Source organism: Propithecus coquereli, unplaced genomic scaffold (genome assembly GCF_000956105.1).
Source record: "Propithecus coquereli isolate 6110/MARCELLA unplaced genomic scaffold, Pcoq_1.0 Scaffold29, whole genome shotgun sequence".
In the NCBI taxonomy this organism is placed as follows: domain Eukaryota; kingdom Metazoa; phylum Chordata; class Mammalia; order Primates; family Indriidae; genus Propithecus; species Propithecus coquereli.
In genome coordinates this window covers 4,969,746-4,977,667 of record NW_012148507.1, presented here as the reverse complement: position 1 = coordinate 4,977,667, position 7,922 = coordinate 4,969,746, and positions in this window count along the sequence as shown.

Here is a 7,922-nt window from a genome sequence, read left to right as displayed (position 1 = left end):
GTGAAAATTCATAAACAATATTGCCCTTTTAGTGAAGCAAAATAAAAATTGTACTAATTTTAAATATTGTGCTCTGTTTATGCAAAATAAGTCCACTTACATTCAGGAAAAGACAAAATATAGGAATAACAAGCAACTCAGTAGCTAGAGTTCAGAGTTGGGGGGTCTCTGATACAAAGAAGTAGGAGGAAGAATTCTTCGGGGTGTTGGCAAAGTGTTGTTAATCCTGGCTGTGGTGATGGTGAGAAAAATCTAGAAGCATTTAAAAACTCATAGAACTGTATGCCAAAAAAAGATGAATTCTGCTATTTGTAAATTTTAAAAAATTAAAATGAATCTATTTGAAAGCAATACAGAATTACATGTTCATATTTGCATTACACTCTCATTAGTCTGAAATATTGAAAAACATTTTTGCTTTTATTACAATAGATTTTTAAAATTAATGCATCTTTATCTCTTTATTCAGACTGTCATGGAGTCTTATAGTGGGGTGGAAGGGAATGAGAAAAGATACTAGAAGCAATGAAAACGCAAGCGGAGCAGTTACACCCGTGGATGAGTTGCAAGGCGGGCTTGCTCTGCTGATGCTAAATTTAGCAAAGTTCTTCCCGGCACCGATGTGTCAGGTGCAAACGAGCACATCTGGATTTAACAGCAACATGCTCACAGAAAGACACCAAGAAGCAACGGATGGAGAAAATATTCTGCTATTCCACACATGTCTTTACATGAAAGTTGCCCAACATTTCTTCCCAGAATTACATTCTCTCTAGTATTTAAATGTATTTACCTTCCTTAGGTATAAACCAGGAGGCTAAATGATTAAAGTCCGTTTTGTTTTTCCTTGCTTTCTCAACACTCTTCTCATAAAAGAATGCTTGAAAAATGCTTCAGGTACAAAAGCAATTGGTCAGAACTTGGAATTACTTCTCTCACAATTGAATTTAAAGGTTCTGTTGAAGCAACAAAACAATTTCCCAGGCGAGAAGGGAGCTGTGGAGAGACCAGGGGATTAAAAATCACAAGGTCTGGACTCTGAGCTAGTTCTGTCATTTATGGGATGACCTTGGATGACAATGATCATGATGATGATCCTGACACTGACTTCTTAGTCTCAAATCCAAGAAGACTGAGATTGGCTTTGGAGATACCAGACCTGAAAATAATAGACTCAGTCCAGTTCAATGCACAGGATTATTAAGCACCAAACAAGACACGTGTTCGGGAATGGATACTGTAGACAGGAGATGACTACATGATGTCGGGAATGTACTTTTAATGCCACTGAATTGTGCACTTAAACGTGGTTAAAATGGTAAACTCTATGTTGTGTAACTTTTACTATAATTTTAAAAAGACGTGAAAACAGCATAGGCAAAGAATACACATAACACAAGCTTGTCTCCCAGGGGACCCCCTTCTAGTCTTCAAGAGAATTTACTCAGGGTAGAATAATGGTAATAGTTAGAAATCTGTCTGGGGTGAGGAATTTGGCCCACCTGCGAAGCCCTCCAAAACAGCATCCTGATTTTTATTCTGTCCTCTGCAGAAGAGCCGTATTCATGCCTAAACACCGTGTCTACCAAGTAAGACAACGCATTTGCCAAGGGGTCAGCCATGTCCCCCCAGGGCTACTACGCTGGTTACAAGGACTGAAAATTCCTGCTGCATCACTGTTGTGCGATCTCTTTATCCACATCTTTGCTGCACGTTAGGAAATCTCATTTTGCTTGTGTCTATGTGGAAAGACTTCGGAACTTTTCATTTATTGTCAGGTAAATTTGTTCATAGTCAGGCTTGGTTGATATATGCAAAAAAATAAAACATCTACAGGAGTCTTAACTCCTTCTCCTGTCGGAAATTTTCTTCTACGCAAAGGGAGCTTCATTATTCTTAATACAACACTTGAGGTTTTTCACGCTCTTTTCTCTTCAAGAGAAGTAACTTAATTAGATTATTGCTTTTGGAAAGATAAATGAGACGTATGTAGCCCAGCCTCTTATTCTTTCCTTCCTCTTTGAAGCAAGTTTGCTCACATATATTATACATTGTCTTTTTTTAATTTTAATTTTTTAATTTTTTATTAGAAGTGGGATCTCACCATGATGCCCAGGCTTGTCTCGAACTCCTGGTCTCAAGCAATCCTCCCACCTCGACTTCCCAAAGTGCTGGGATTACAGGAGCGAGCCACCACACCTGGCCTGCATTGTTGTTTGCTCCCTTGTATTGTCCATTTTATAGAAACCTTCCTTAATGTGGGGAGACGCCTGAGACTGTCTAGTCTCAAGATTAATATTAGGAAGCACAGTTGACTCGTGTGTGTGTGTGTGTGTGTGTGTGTGTGTGTGTGTGTACAACATTCTTCAATATTAGCTTTTTCAGCAAATAAAGGTGGGGTTTTATCCTTCCCTCAACGCCCCCCCTCCTCACTCCATTTGTTTTATTTTCCGGCTAGTTCAGAACTTAGGCAGACAAGAGGGATGTTATTTATTGAGCCTATCAAAACACCCCAACATCTGCCGCATGGACTAATGAGTTTGAAAAGAGATAATAAATAAAATGTGGAAGACTAGAATATATGAGGAGTAATTGGGGCTTCTTGCATGCCCAGAGCAGTTAAGTTGAACTTTGGAAGATGCTTTATTAAAACAAATTGGGTATTCAGTCGATGATGTGTAGCTCTTGCTTTTCTTGAGCACGGGTACGCAGGCGTTAGCAACAGCGCAGGCCTCAGGAGGGAAGATGGTCTTAGCAAAGGTTTGGAGTTAACTGAACGGTGAGCAAGCCTCAGTTAGGACTTGGGCTTTGGCAAAGATTTAGAAGTGTAGACCTCAGCCAAAATGCTGGCTCAGGCCTTGGGAGCCTTATCCAAACACCAGCTGGCCCTGACTATACCAGCGAAGGCTCAACCATTTGCATGTGGAGGCCACCTGGAGGCCAACGTACCTTGACCTCAGCAAGGTTTTGTGGGCAATAGGATCTCTGCTCATCTGCTGTGCACAGAGGCACGATAGGTAGGCTCAGACACACAAGTTTTCAACTAGGCAGAAAAGAGAGTTTTACTGGCCTTTTTGACTTCGGAGGAAGAGCAATGTTTGCTGCTCTTCAACTGCCAAACAGTGACTTCTACAGAAACACTAAATTGTTCATGCCAACTAGAGTGTTTATGAGTGAAATGATAGGGTGTTTCGTTTTGTTTTGTTTTCAAATAAAAGCAACAGGAGCAGCAGAAGAGGGGGGAATTGGTGAAACTAGATTTTTTAAAAATGTTGATAATTGTGGAAGCAGGGAGATCGATGAATGGAAGCTAACTGTACGACTGTCTCAGCTTCTGTGCACTTTAATGCCAGGCCTAAGTATGCAGGTCTAGACCTTATGTCTCAAGTTGCTTTCTGTATTTAGGGCCAAAGAGAATATCGTAAGCAATACACTCAGATCCAAAGCCTTGTCCCCATGGTCTCGAGAATGACCTCTATAGGTTAAGTACATGAGATGTAAATTAAGAAAATGACTATTGACTAGCAGTATTTTAAATGTGTTACTATGCTGTGTCCACCCTCAATATGTCACTGGGTTGACAAAGCTGTGGTGCTCAGAAGGGAAATTCAAATTTGAATATGCTGAAAGGGAAAAGAGAGACACCCAAAATAATTATCTCTGACAGGCTTTATTGATCAATGAAACTGGACATGATTTGATAACAGCAAATAAAACAAGGATTAAGTTTTCAAGTTTGGGTCTGATGTTAATTTAATAAATGCAATTTGTGGGCTATTTAGGAGTCTTTTGAGGGAAAAAACCTATTCTGCATACTAATGGCCCCAGGACAACCTCCCTAGAATGGAAAGCCACAACTCTCCCTAGCCATGAGTTTAATGGTTAAAATTAATGTGTTAAAAGAAAAAATAGTTGAATCATTTTGAGGGGAGTGAATGTTACCCTTTCCCTGGGCCCGGGTCCTCCTTTCTTGTGGAAGGCTCTCCGTTAGCATAGCACTCCACACCTCTCTTCATTCATACCTTCCTTTCCAAAGAGGGGAGACATAATCTTCTCAATTAGTTGGAAGAAAAACTTGGGCACAGAGGCTATGACGTCATTAGGGCTGTTGTGTCCTGTCGGGCACATGATAGAGTCATGGTTCTCCACCCAAATAAAGTTAGGCCAAGACTCTTTCCTCTTACAGTAAGAACCAGCAGTACAATGGCATTGAGTGGAGCCCCTTGAATGGACATGTGTTATGTGTCCTTGCGTTTGGAAAGATTTGCCACCCAAACTGTAATGTAGCCCATTTTCGCTGATACTGAATTCAGTTCCTATGGGGCACTGTCAGAGCAAAAATCTAAACTACGTGGCATTGGCCTTACCATAAAGACCAGGTAACAGAGAGTGAGGGAGCTAATATTGGAGACTGGAAATATTATGAACCATGTTATTCAATGGCATACTACTTATTTAAAAAAAAAAGCATCACCTGCCACAACTCAAAAGGCAGATAATACATCTGATGAGCTTACAGGTCTTAGTGAAGAGCTTGGAAAAAAGAACATAGTACTGTATGTTGGTTACTGTCTGCTGCATTTGAAAAGGTGCTGCAATCTCAGAAAAGATGAACTAGTTTGTGAAAAAGAATGAAAATAGAGAAGGAACTTGGAGGATTACAAGAGGCAATTACTTACTTGTCCAAAAGGCAAAATATAAACTGAGAAGCTCCTTGAGTGACGAAAGCTGAAAGGTTGATAGAACTCAGCCCTGCTGTTACGGACAAAAATCAAGGATGTTAGCCATCACAACCAGTGTTAAAATCTGAAAAAAGAGGTTAATGTAGTGCCTAGTAATTCCTCTCAGTTAGATGACATGGCTCAGGGAATTGAGGTTAAAGGTGTGGTTCTCACCACAGAGCTTAATAAGCTGAAAATACTTAGCAGTAAGCCCAGAGAAAGAGGCACGCCTGTAAAAGAATTGTGGTCTTGGCTATTGGCATGTGGATCCTACTGGAATAAAATAGAAGTCATTTCGTTCGGAGAGTTGTACTGTCAGAGAAGGTGTGAAACAATACTAAAAAAAAGTTTCTGACTCTTTACGACTTAAACAGAAATTACTCTTGGAACCCTAAACATTCATGAGCAAGAAGCAACCTAAAAAGCTGTTCTGCATCCCAAGAGGATGTATTCTCTAATGTTCTGTTGAGATGTGGCCAAGAAGGATAATCAACAAAGAGGTGCAGCCAACTGCCATAGAAATTACTTGATTGTGGAGTCTTTCCCAGGAATCAGAATTGAGGTCTAATCAAGGAATATTACCTTTGCCAGAGAAAGGTCCCATCTGGCATCTGCTCAGTGGGAATTCGGCATTGCATGGACTAGTGACTATGAGATGTCTCCCGTCTTCCAGTCCGCTCTGTCTCAGTGGGAATGCTGAGTTGTCCCGTTTATGTTCCGTTATTGTGTACTACGTACATGATGGTGGTGGTTGTGGGGTGAGGACGTGGGGAAATAACTTGTTTTTGTGCTCTGTAGGTTTCTGGAGCAAGAAGAGTTGCATCTGGCACATTTCCCCTTGATACAGAGACTATCATTTCCCCCAAAGATCCTAGACTTTGAACTGATGCCTTGACTTCATGGGATTTGGGGTTGCTTTCCTTGAGAAAGGGGTGAGTCCACTTTGTGCAGGAAGGAGAGTGAAACAGGCAATGAGTGGCAGAAAGGCAGAACTATGAGGGTCATTAGGGCTGTTCACAAAGTTGCTGCTTGTCTTTCAGCCCCTGCATGTGGTAGGATCAAACGTCTCTGCCTACTTCTGTTTTTGTTTGAATATATGCCTTGTTCTCGTTAATATCATGTGAGAAGAACTGGTGTGTGTCACTTTGGGCTGGTAAGGGGTTTAACAGCCAGTGTGTGTGTGTGACCAAGCTCCCTTCACCATTCCCACGGCTATCTGCAGCGTTCTAGATATCAGCTACTCCATCAGGTTGAGTCTTGAAGTGAGACCACCTAGAACACATCCCTGAGGCCGACCGTTTCTAGAAATGTTGTGGGAGCCAGAAATAAACCAATCCTGCCTGCTACGATAGCCCTGATGTTTTTCTTCCTGCCCCTGGAGAATATGTTTGCTTCTGCTCTTAGATGCCATAATTCTTACAGGCCCAGTGATGCCTGGGAGATGCGTATCAGAAAGCCCAATTGTTTATGGATATAAGTTAAATTTTCCAGCCTTGCCTTTATTAGTAATAAAGTAACTTGGGCCCTTATTTGTTAATTATTTGGTGTATTCTCCATTGTTTGGAAATTTGCGTCTGGAAGAGAAGGGCTGATTTGGGACACAACAAATGCAATATTTACTAAACAACATTTGCCAGGCACTATTCTTACAAGTCTTCACAACTACCTTATTAGGGAGATTTTGTTAATTACTCTCATACCCTTACAGATATTTTTGCTATTAACAGTTCTTAAAGGAGAGGAAATTAAAATACAGATAAGTTAATTGTCCAAAAAATTTGCTTCATTTCTTTTAGGATATGATTATCGACTTTATTAAAAAGAAGGGATACCTACAAAAGTGAATAAAACACTATTCTTTTTTATTTGTACAGTCATCTGGGACTTTTTTTTTGGTTGTATCAGCATTATGCTTTCAGGAAAGAAGGGTTTACGCTCTTTAGGAATAAGTAATCATTGACTCCTAAATAAATAGTTCACTAAGGTAGAATTCTAAGTAAATAAAGAATCTGAGGATTTATTTTTAAATGTACTTATTAAGAGCCTATTGGACCACTAAAATGAGAAACTCTATAGCACTTCATTTTATCTAATATGGGTAGTAGTATATGGTAAAAATTTGATTTCACATTGTGTGTAAGTTGCTGAGCTGTTAGACAAATTATTATTTAGAGATGATTTGAAAAGCCTTATTGATATGCATGGATAGGCTGATAGTTACTCACTGCACAATAAAATGTTTTTGGATGAACACAGTAATCTTTGGGGCTGAACCTATATGGACTTCTCCGGTTGTCAACACAGTCTTGGTTTATGCCTGCCCTTGCACTATCAAAAGTGTCCTGCTGTAAACACTTGATTAGTGGCCACCCTAACTACATTTCACCTCTTGATTTGTCTGCATAAAGCTCATATCTGCCATGAACTGAAAGTTTGTGCCCCACTCCCACCCATATGTTGAAAATCTACATGAGGCCTCTGGAAGCTAATTAGGGTTAGATTAGATCATGAGCGTGGATCTTCCATGACCCTTCTAAGAAGACTAAGGGACCAGAATGCTTTCTCTCTGCGCTGTGAGGAAATAACAAAAAAACTGCCCTCTGCAAACCAGGAAGAATTCCTTCAGCAGAAACTGGATCTCCCAGAAACTTGATCTTGGATTTCCCAGTCTTCCAGAACTATGAGAAATAAATTTCTGTTATTGAAGCCACCCAGTCTGTGGCACTTTTATAGCAACCTGAACTAAGACAGGAAGTATCTTCCTGGTATTCAAAATAATGTACTGTAAAAACATAAGACTAGTTATCAGCTAAGAAAGAATGAAACACTTTTAGTTTACAATCAATTTTCTATCAAGATAAAAATTTTTAAATGCACAATGTAGGTGTGGTTCTTGTAGCAGAAAGATGGGAAGCATTAGAACTGGCTCTTCTGTAGTTTCCAAGACTGATATAATAATGCATTTGGTCAACTAGATGAGTGCTAATCATGGATTAGCGTGTTGCAGAGTGGAGTAAGAGGTTCTTGTTCTCTGCTCACCTCATTTTTGATAATGTAAAAGCAGCCTCACTTACCTTATCTCCCAAAGCAATCTCCAATCCTATTTGGATATATAGTTGATTAAGACTTGTATGAGCACCTAAGCCCTCAAAACAATGATGTATTATCACATTTTCATATAGAACAGCTTTAGCCACAAGC